General features: G+C 40.3%; 1 long non-coding RNA gene across 1 annotated transcript; it reads left to right on the top strand.

Annotated features, from left to right (window-relative positions):
• Positions 1–8,456: 8,456 nt before the first annotated feature.
• LOC110943645 lies at positions 8,457–10,659 on the top strand. Its single transcript, XR_002594936.2, has 3 exons — positions 8,457–8,652; positions 9,182–9,283; positions 9,377–10,659. It is a non-coding gene; the product is annotated as an uncharacterized LOC110943645 (long non-coding RNA).
• Positions 10,660–10,859: the final 200 nt, after the last annotated feature.

The raw sequence follows: 10,859 nt of genomic DNA, 5'->3' as shown, positions 1-10,859 counted from the left end.
GTGCGGACTGTGCAAGGAGTTACGTAATTATGGATGCATACATAATTATGGAATTCAGTGCACAGAAATCACAGCAAGTCTTGTCACGTATAGATTCCCTCAGTACAAGCCTACTAAGTACTCTGCTAGAGTAATAATTATTTGATGTTAATTATGTGGTATATACCTGTGAATATATACTACTACTGTCCAGTATGACGACGTCAAAACAAATGCCTAACCCTGCTGTGTTATGTTCTGTCAGAACATGGCACCCAGGAAAGCTGTGAATGCTCGCAATGATGATCAACCTCCTCCTCCCCCACTACCAAAAACTGCTGAAGAGCTGAACGCTCTACTGGAAGAGAGAATCTCTGCTGCTATCGCCCAGTACGAGGCGAACCGTACCCAAGACAGTGGAGGGCCAAGCAGTGCCAGGCGTAACGGACATGGAGATTCGTCCGGTGGAAACGCAGTTCAAGGTAACCTTAGAACAATTTACTAAGCATGAAGAATTTTATGAACGGTCTTTGTTTCATTATTTCTTCGATTGCTCATAAGTGAATTGGTTGGGTTAATTACAGGCTGCACCTTCAAGCAGTTCCTCGACTGCAAACCTATGAACTACGATGGCACTGGAGGAGCAGTAGCCTTTGTGCGTTGGACGGAAAAGACTGAAGCCACAATCCGCATGAGCAAGTGTACCGCAGATCAGCAAGTCACTTTTGCTACTGGGTTGTTTGTCGACGAAGCACTGACATGGTGGAATTTGCAAGTTCAAACGCTGGGCGATGAGGCTGCATACGGCATGACTTGGGATGAATTGAAGGAGAAGATGAGAGAGAAGTATTGCTCTCGTGCCGAACTCCAAAGGTTGGAGACAGAGTTCTGGCACTTGACTATGGTAGGAGCTGACATCACTGGGTATACTCGGAGGTTCCATGATTTGTCTAGGGTGATTCCTTACATGGTGACTCCCGAATTCAAGCGCGTTGAACGCTACATTTGGGGATTGGCCCCAGAATTTCGTGGCATGGTGACGTCGGCCAAACCACAAACAATCACTGAGGCTGTAACTCTGGCTGTCAGTCTTACTGAGGATTGTGTTCGTATGGAGAAGTTATCGTTGAACCCAACAGAGAAGACCGAGACTCATGTTGAGTCGTCCGGTGACAAGAAGACGAAGCATTCGACTCTGACTCAAGCAACTCGCAACAACAAGGGTTCCAATAAGAAACGTGACACCAACCCCTCTAAGGAGGCAAAGAATTCAGCCAAAGGATACCAAGGCACCATGCCCAAGTGCCAAAAATGCAAGTATCACCATGATGGAGCTTGTCGCATTCCAAGGTGCGACAAGTGTGGTAGATTGGGTCATCGAACAGAAGACTGTTGGAGTAAGGGAAAGAATCAAAATGGAAACGGTGCTGGTAACAGGAATGATAACGGGAAAGGGCGAAACCAAGGATGCTTCAAGTGTGGAAGCAACGATCATTTCATGAGAGACTGCCCAAAGAAAGACAATGCTCAGGCTCGAGCATTTGTGATTGGAGCAAGGGACGCACGCGAGGACCCTAACGTGGTCACCGGTACGTTTCTAGTTAACAATCACTATGCATCCATATTATTTGACACTGGTGCCGACTATAGTTTCATGTCTGAGGAATTTAAACGTACGCTCGGAATAAAATCTAGTAGATTAGAAGTCCCATATTCCATAGAATTAGCCAATGGAAAACTTGTTGAATCGGGCGAAGTAGTTAGAGGGTGCACGCTAGAACTTGGTGAACGAAGCTTTAGCATCGACCTCTTACCTATTCAATTGGGTAGCTTCGATGTGGTAGTCGGAATGGACTGGCTGTCCAAGAACAAAGCTGAAGTTATTTGTCATGAGAAGATCATTCGCATCCCTTTGGCGAATGATGAAACTCTCATCGTACATGGAGAAAAGCGAGACGCGCCTCTTCGGATCATCAGTTGCATGAAGGCACAGAAGTGCTTAAGGAAAGGATGTGTTGCCTTCCTAGCACACGTTATAGATAAGAAGGCTGAGGAACCGAAACTCGAAGATATTCCTGTGGCAAAGGAATTTCCTGATGTGTTCCCTGAGGATCTGCCAGGACTACCTCCGCAACGACAGGTCGAATTCCGTATAGACTTGGTTCCGGGAGCTGCTCCTGTAGCCAAGGCACCGTATAGACTTGCGCCATCCGAAATGCAAGAACTATCTACACAACTCCAGGAGTTGTTGGATAAAGGATTCATAAGGCCAAGCTTCTCGCCATGGGGAGCTCCAGTTTTGTTCGTGAAGAAAAAGGATGGAACCATGCGGATGTGTATCGATTATAGGGAACTGAACAAACTAACGATCAAGAATCGGTACCCACTACCGAGGATTGACGACTTGTTTGACCAGTTACAAGGGTCAAGCTACTATTCCAAGATCGACCTTCGGTCTGGATACCACCAGCTGAGAATCCAAGAGGAAAGCGTACCAAAGACTGCATTCAGAACGCGCTATGGGCATTACGAGTTTCTTGTGATGCCATTCGGGCTGACGAATGCACCAGCGGTCTTTATGGATCTGATGAACCGCGTATGTAAACCATATCTCGATAAATTTGTGATTGTATTTATCGATGATATCCTGATTTACTCACGAACGAAAGAAGAGCACGAGCAACACCTCAGAACCATCTTGGAACTACTGAAAAAGGAGAAACTTTATGCAAAGTTCTCGAAATGCGAATTCTGGATTCGCGAAGTACAATTTCTTGGTCACGTTGTGAATGAGAAGGGCATTCATGTAGACCCTTCCAAGATTGAAGCAATAAAGAATTGGGAAGCTCCCAAAACCCCGACTGAAGTTCGGCAATTTTTGGGCTTGGCGGGCTACTATAGGCGATTCATCGAGAATTTCTCCAAAATAGCTCAGCCGCTAACTGCTCTTACGCAGAAAGACAAGAAGTATGACTGGGGTGTTAAACAAGAGGAAGCTTTTCAGCTACTCAAAAACAAGCTATGCGATGCACCAATATTGTCACTACCCGAAGGCACGGAAGACTTCGTGGTATACTGCGACGCCTCGCGACAAGGACTGGGATGCGTGCTCATGCAACGCCAAAAAGTCATCGCTTACGCTTCAAGGCAATTGAAGGTACACGAAAGAAATTATACCACTCACGACCTGGAGCTGGGCGCAGTGGTATTCGCCTTGAAAATCTGGCGACACTATCTATATGGTACTCGATGCACAATCTTCACAGATCACAAAAGCCTGCAACACATATTTGATCAGAAGGAATTGAATATGCGCCAGCGGCGATGGGTCGAGCTGCTAAATGATTACGACTGTGAGATTAAGTACCACCCAGGAAAGGCAAACGTGTAGCAGACGCATTAAGTCGAAAAGAAAGGGTTAAGACCCTAAGAGTTCGAGCGTTAGAAATGACCATTCGAACGAACCTCACTGCACGCATTCGTGATGCACAACAAGAAGCTCTTAAAGGAGAGAACCGTAAAGCTGAATACCTCCGAGGTGCATTGAAGTACATGGCACCAAATGAAGAGGGAGCCTTATACTTCAAGAAGCGTATTTGGGTTCCACTCTATGGTGGCATACGAGAAGTCATCCTTAATGAAGCCCACAAATCGAGATATTCGATCCACCCAGGATCGGACAAGATGTATCAAGACTTGAAAGAGTACTATTGGTGGCCGAGACTCAAAAGCGATGTTGCTGTCTATGTTGGAAAATGCCTAACCTGTGCTAAGGTTAAGGCCGAATATCAAAAACCGTCTGGTCTACTACAACAACCAGAGATTCCCGTGTGGAAGTGGGAACAAATCTCGATGGACTTCATAACGAAATTACCCAGGACCCCGAGAGGGCACGACATGATATGGGTAATAATTGATCGGTTGACGAAGTCTGCGCATTTCCTACCAATCCGTGAGAAGGATAGCACTGGAAAGCTTGCAGAAATATACTTAAGAGAAATTGTGGCACGTCACGGAGTGCCTATCTCAATCATTTCAGACAGAGATGGACGCTTTGTCTCAAGAATCTGGCAATCATTTCAGGAAGCCTTTGGATCTCAGTTAGATCTAAGCACGGCATTCCATCCGCAAACAGACGGCCAGAGCGAACGGACTATACAAACGTTAGAAGATATGCTTCGCGCATGTGTCATGGATCTAGGCGGCAGCTGGGATACTCACCTACCCTTAGTTGAGTTTTCCTACAATAACAGTTATCATACAAGCATAAAGGCCGCGCCGTTCGAAGCTCTGTATGGCCGCAAGTGCCGATCGCCCTTATGTTGGGCAGATGCCGGAGATAAACGTATGGTTGGTCCTGAACTTGTTCAAGAGACAACCGACAAGATCGCACAGATCCGAGAGCGCATTAAGGCGGCTCGAGATCGACAAAAGAGCTACGCTGATCCGAAAAGAAAATCAGTAGAATTCGAGGTGGGAGACAAAGTGTTGTTAAAAGTCTCACCATGGAAGGGCGTAGTCAGATTTGGAAAGCGTGGAAAGCTAAATCCACGATATATCGGACCATTCAGAATCTTGAAGAGAATTGGTACCGTGGCGTACAAGTTGGAGTTACCGGAAGAACTTAATGGAGTACATGATACGTTTCATGTATCCAACCTGAAAAAGAGTCCAACACAAGAAAACGTGATCATCCCGGTGGATGAAGTGCATATTGATGAAGCCCTCTGATTTTCAGAACAACCCGTTGAGGTTACTGACTGGAAAGTCAACAAGACTAGGAGGAGCAGTGTGAAACTTGTCAAAGTACGTTGGAGCTCTAAGCACGGGCCCGAGTATACATGGGAACGCGAAGACCAGTTCAGGGAAAAGTATCCCCACCTATTCGAAGAGACTCCTGCGAGGGTTAGTTCATCCTGAATTTCGGGACGAAATTCTTTTAACGGGGGGAGACTGTGACAACTGGCACAAAACCGGTAATTTCCGTACACTTTAATCATTATTTAATGACTGCAATTATGTGCTTAAGTATCAGCATTGACTGATTTGATGTTAAGCAAGTGAATTCATGCACGTTGTATACTATAGAATACTGCTTTATGCATAAACGAGAGCGTTGCGTCAGAAATAATAGTAAACTCACCGGTAAGACACACTGTGTCAACAGAACTGCAGAAAGCAGTCAGACATTAGAATTGAGGCCTAGGTGTAGGTCCGACGACAAAAGTACATTAAAACCCAAGAGTACATATAAGGGTTTAATTTATAGACATTGCGAAAGCAAAAATAAGCACTAAAAAGCCCCGAAACGCACTTTAAGTGCAGAATTTTGTATAATTCAGCAATAATTCAGCATTTAAGCATATGAATATTATGCAGAAATTTCGTTTTATCATCCAGAATATTTCCCTAAGTGTTGGGAATTGAAAGGGTACAAGAAGGGTACTTAAAAGACACTAAAAAGTGTAATTTAGCACTTTAACGGATTAATATCCAACCGATCAACCGGACTTTACCCGAGACCTAAAAATATTGTCATTGACATTGTTTTCTTTTTCTGAGCTAGTTAGGATCCCCGAATACCCTAACACCCGTTACATAACACTACACCCTAGTAACTTAATTTAAACACCTAACTAAATAAACTAGTGCCTAACTATTTAATTAAAATCCAACTAAATGCCCCCCAATACAACCCATCGGTTCCCCATGTGGGAACAAACCTTCACATTTTGTTGATTATTTTAATCTTATTGTTCAATATCTTGACTACATATTATATTATGGGTAATAATAGAAAATGGACTATAAGTGTGCATCATGGATAAGACTTCCATTTTCATAAACACTTAACAAAGAAATCACTTTCTTTCTCCCTTGGCTACCTACGGCCGAACACCACAAGCCACCCATCACCATCATTCAATTTCAATTTTGCAATTCTATATACATTCAAGTGTGAAGGATCACGTACAAGGAGGCTTGGTGCTTACGGTTTGCCAAAGACCTCACCACAACGCTATTAACCACCCATTTTTCGTCTAGTTTCTTCCCTAGCCTTGTGCTAGTTGTAAGTGATTCTAAACACTCTCTTGATCTTATTTAAAGTGGTTAATAAGAGATTTATCGGGTAAAAATTATGAACACTAGAGATCAATGTTTAAAGCCTACTAAAAATGATGAACAAAGTGGTTAATGAGTAAATATTAGTGTGAAACTTATGGAACTTGTTTTGTTATGGTTATTTATTATTGTTGGATGCTAGTAGGGGATCGGATCATCATCTAACCACGCTAGGTCATGTTTATGGAACATGAACTAGCACTATGTTTAGTGTAAAAATAACTAGATGATGAACCCTTTCACTCACAAACATGAACTTGTGTAAAAACGATTTTTCTTATGAAATGGAGTTCTAAACTCGTAGATCTACGGATCTACAAGTGGTATTTTTGAAGAACCAAGAGTATGATGAAATCATGTTTAAAAAGCCGGATCTTTCTCAAAATAAAGACATTTTTGAGAACCAAAAAGTGTGTAGACACTTGTGTAACGAAAGGATTTAACAAAGAAATATTTTCGTAAATACCGACTAGAAGTTGTAAAACTTCATATTCTTTAAAAATAAAGTTTTCGAGATAATGATTTTATTTTTTAAGATAGAAAGACTTACCAAATGTGCTAGTAAGTTACTACACATTTTTACACAACTTGCAAGTTCATGTGATTGCGATATATGTTTATGTTGGACTAGTTTGATGATGATTGGGAAATTGATTGGTTGAGTTTTTAAAAGAAAATGATACGCTAGTAAGCGTGGCCACCTCCAGTTACAGAGGAAACTCTGGCGAAATTTTTCCAGAAAATAACACTTAGAATATATTTTTTTTTGTGACAAGTGTTATGAATATATTTTTGGCTTGTTTTCCAAACAAACTTCGCCATGATTTTTATTACAAAATTTCCAAATACCGGAGGAGGATTTTCATAAATAAAACTTGTTAAATATATATTTAGAGTATATATATTTATCGCTTGTATGATTATGTGATTATTTTGTGAACTAGATATATATTATTTTTAGAGTAAAAATAATATGAATTGGAGATACTCGTAACGAGTAAAAATACAAAAAAATACACATACAACATACAAGATACATAATTCGGGTGCAAAGTGCAAAACACAAAAGACTTATATTTATTTGTGAGAAAATAATATAAGTAAGACATTTAGTTAAAAATATAAAATATTTTTAACACAAGAAAATATACACAAAAGAGAGTGACTGTACTTGTGCGACGCAAGTCTAGTGACTAACGTTAAGAAAACACGTATAGGTTACGACGTTAAATAAGCAAACCGGTGAAGTTTACGACGCACAGGAACGCAAAGTTGTGAGTTCATGCTCCCCCTTTTCTCTTAACTATTTTCAGTTTTATAACTTCGGGGGTGAAATACATGTTACAAATATTTTTATGTTTAACAAATGGTATGAATATAAAAAGCACACTTGGTGAGAACGAGTACCAAGTGTGTAGCGATATAAGAATACAAGAAACACACTTGGTGAGAAACGAGTACCAAGTGTGATGTGATATAAGAATACGGGAAGCGCGCTTGGTGAGAAACGAGTACCAAGTAGGATGCGCTATGAAAAATGATGCGAGGAATCGTGTCACGAATAGGGTACAGAAGCACCATTAATCAACAATATACCTAGACCGCAGAACAAAAGGTTAGATCTAACGGGTGCCGGGCAGCCACACTCTCGATGAGGGCGAGTATCGAGTAGTGCTTTTGTGTCTCAGAATATACCAATTAAATGCCTAAGGTTTGGTGACTTCCTATATCGTGTCACATGTTAATGGCTTTGCAACCCATTAACAATCCTGATACATACAGGAATACTTAATCTACATAAAAACTCATACCATTCTAAAACTTGATGAATACTTGAGTACGTGGGGTACTCAAGAAAAGCATGGATTATACTTGAGTACGCGGGGTACTCAAGAAAAGCATGGATTATACTTGAGTACGTGGGGTACTCTAGAAGAATTTGAATCATACATGAGTACGTGGTGTACACATGAAACTGGATTTTATGAAAACTCGATTTATTCACAAAATATGTTTTCATACAAAGTATACAAAAGTGCAAAACAAAACTGCATGAATTCACACCAACATTATGTTGACGTTTTTCCAAAACTCACATGTATTTCAGGTAACTAGGATGGATGTGCGCGTGGTCTTACTTCTGCTCGTGGATGTCGCTTATGTTTGACTTTAAATAAAGTGTAAACCTTTTGAGACAATGTTTTATGTTAACTCGCGATGTAAACGCTAACATTTCAAATTATGGTATTTGAAGTTATTTTCATGAGCATGTAGTATGTTTACCTTTCGTATGCAATGAGAACCTTTCATGATCACACCTCGTGCTTCCGCCGCAGAAAGGGGTGTGACATTTTCAGAGTAAAGCTGATGCGTTCGAGTATGCAGACCAAGTATTGGAGCGTTGGTACCCGACACTTGAAGAGGGAAACAACAAAGGTATCGTGGTACTGGTGACCAGTAAAAAAGAAGGGGCAGTGACCGGGGGCCCTGCATTCATCCAGGCTGTTGGTGATACTGTTCTTGATGCCGGTGTATCCCAGAACCTTCTTGGTAATCATTTATCATCCCCTTCAAACCGTATCTTTATTATGCTATAAATTAATAAGGAACCGTATGGACACTTACACCTATTACTTTAAATGTGATAGATCGTTTTTAACCGTCTCTCTTTCTCTGTTCCACTGCATATGATAATCTTCTATTAACTAAATACAAATGCTTCTGAAGATATTTTGTATGTATACACACATATATATGGATCTGAAGATATTTTGCCTTAGCGAGAATGAACAAAATATCATCTTTACATTAATGTCAAATTGTATAAAGGTTTATATTTTGGTTAGATATGAAAACAGATTAAATATATCTAGACGCTACCGGGTATAAAGCCACACGTAGTGTATTTTAAAAGTTCTAGAAACAATATAGTTTTAAAGCATATTATATATAGAATCCAAGAAAAGAAAAGGCCTAAAAAGTGTTTGCACATGTTTTAAGAAATACCTATTTTGACCTGTTACCCAACCCACTTGCGACCTTAATGATTCATTAAACCATTTAACGAGGAGATTTACAGGTGATGAAGTTGTCCGATACAAATTCGAAGAGAGGTCTTCTCAGATCTTGTGCTCAATTGGATTCAGATATGTTTCATTCAAAACATACCAAGGGTATTCCGGTATTGAATAAAAAGACTCCTTTGAGTTTTGACCTTATTACAAATGTGAAAATTACTACTTTTTAATATTTTTTTATTAAATATGATTTGTAGGCTTGGGCATTACACAGTCCCTAAAGAAATGGAAGAGGTGGTGCGCCCTCTGTTGCTGGTCTCAAATCACATTAACTAATGGGAGCCATAAATGTATTTTAATTCAAGAAAAAAAGTGACCCATTGCCTATGTACTTTAGAACTGAGGTCACCTTATATCCAAGTAATTTTATGAAATTTGGTTGACTTGTATCTTAGTTCTCAAGTCCACCGATGTTGTCATGTTGATGGTAATTTTGAGAGGTGTGCAACATCAAAGGTTGAATTTTGGATCACTTGGATACGGAGCTCTTCAGCATCCCCTGCCTTTGAGCCCTAATTGGCTTTTAGGGGGCCTGGATAAAATTGGAGGTCAACCTGCTTCTACCTGGCCTCTGTGTCCCAATAATACAGTCCCGTATGCGAACCAAGTCAACCAGGCTATTGTCCCCGAAGGATGGCACAATGGTGACTGGAATCTGATTTGAGTCTTGATCCTAACTTTGTGGAGAGCCTGGCTAGGAGTTGGTGAATTGGTATGTTTGTGTGATCAACCGTATCTAGGGATGAGCATGGTACCTGTACCGAATATACCGGTTCGGTACCGGTATTTACCGGTGTTTTCCCCGTAAATATTGGTACCATGTCGGTGCCGAAAAACGAGGAAAGTGAGTACCAGTAGTGGTATCGAATATATCCGGTACCAAATGCTCATACCTAACTCTATCTAACATGAAGAACATTTTTTTGTCCATTTGATACTAAAAATTTTATAAATAGCTGATGACTTAAAGTATTATTGCAGCTATATTATCACGATAATAATCTATTATACAGTTGGTCAAGTTTCTATTATACAGTTGTTAAAAGATCTGTGCAGGTTCCAAATGTAAGCTGCAGATTGTGTGCCAAAGATGTAGACTTCTGAGCATTTGTTTACAGCTTGTGGTTCTATCCAAAAAGTGCGGGAGGAAATGACAAGGTGGTGTGAAATTCAGCCTTTGTTCTTTTCCATGGGGAGATGTAGTTAGTTTTTACCAGATTGCTCACGGGTCAAAGAAGCGAAAAAGGTCATATAGTGTTTTTTTATCAGAAGCAACATAGGCCGGAGAAGGTGCTTGGGGAAGTCAAAGCGATGGGATGTTTGTGGCTTAGGAATCGATCTAAATGCCTGGATTTATTGTGGGAAAAGTGACGTGAGTTTGATTTGTGTTGTACGGGGTTTAGGTGTTTCATTTGTGATGTATTTATGAACTGAACTGGAGGTTTTGGTTTAACTGTATGTTGACCCGTTACATTTGATTTGTTTTGTTTCCTGATATTAATTTGATATATGAATTATTCACAAACGTTCTTTTTATTCTAATAATTATTTTATATTGTTTACCAAATTCACTGATCTACAATTCTACAGATTGATTTATCAAATCAAAACACGAAATTTTGTATATTTTCAGATTATTGTTTCCTATTCTTGATTTAATTAATTCAAATTTATCTTTTA

The sequence above is a fragment of the Helianthus annuus genome, chromosome 1 (assembly GCF_002127325.2).
Source record: "Helianthus annuus cultivar XRQ/B chromosome 1, HanXRQr2.0-SUNRISE, whole genome shotgun sequence".
Taxonomy (NCBI): Eukaryota; Viridiplantae; Streptophyta; class Magnoliopsida; order Asterales; family Asteraceae; genus Helianthus; species Helianthus annuus.
This window is presented reverse-complemented; position numbering and strand designations above follow the sequence as displayed.